The sequence below is a fragment of the Penaeus monodon genome, chromosome 31 (genome assembly GCF_015228065.2).
Source record: "Penaeus monodon isolate SGIC_2016 chromosome 31, NSTDA_Pmon_1, whole genome shotgun sequence".
NCBI classification, from domain to species: Eukaryota; Metazoa; Arthropoda; class Malacostraca; order Decapoda; family Penaeidae; genus Penaeus; species Penaeus monodon.
Window position 1 is genome coordinate 22,680 of NC_051416.1, and position 722 is coordinate 23,401.

A 722-nucleotide genomic window follows, 5' to 3' on the forward strand; every position below is an offset into this window, starting at 1 on the left:
CTGTACTGTTTTATTTAATACTGATTAAGGCATTCCTGGCTTGACATTTGAGGAAAAGAGGTGAGTGTTTTTTTTACCCCTAATAAAATATTAATTCTATTTTCATGAGTAAAATGCAATAAACAATCAGTTATGAGCCACTCTACAAGAACTTATTTTTACAAATGCGCAGGAATATCCAGCGTAATGTAAACCATTTCGAATCGTGTCGTCTCTCGGTCATTTTAGTCTGTATTACTACAAGAGTGGGGCTCTTGCTGTAGTTATATTGTAAAAACAAATAAACTATCTTTTATAATTATCACTTGTTGTTTTCATGTATATTTCTGTTCGATATACGGTTTAATGACAATACGATAATTTCGAAATAAACACCCTTCTCTATTTATCACTACGCTGTGTTTTTATGCTGTTGTTTTTCGCGACATTTCCCAATTCCGGGTTACAGACCTGGTTCCTGCACGTTTTTACAGTGCCTTCCCGCCTCTCGTAAAACTTACTTCCCTCCGCTATCACAAGTCCATTTCCTCGGTCCTCTCCATGGGCCGTGCCGCCATGGACTTGGTAACGCCAAGCCGTTCAAAGATTTTTTATCCTCTATAACAGCGACGTTACCTCGTGTCCACACGGGTTCGGAGGCTTTATCGCTATGACTAGATAGCGAATTTGCTGCTTCAAACGCTATGACTTTTAGGCCTCCATGTGAAAAGCGTTCGACTGCA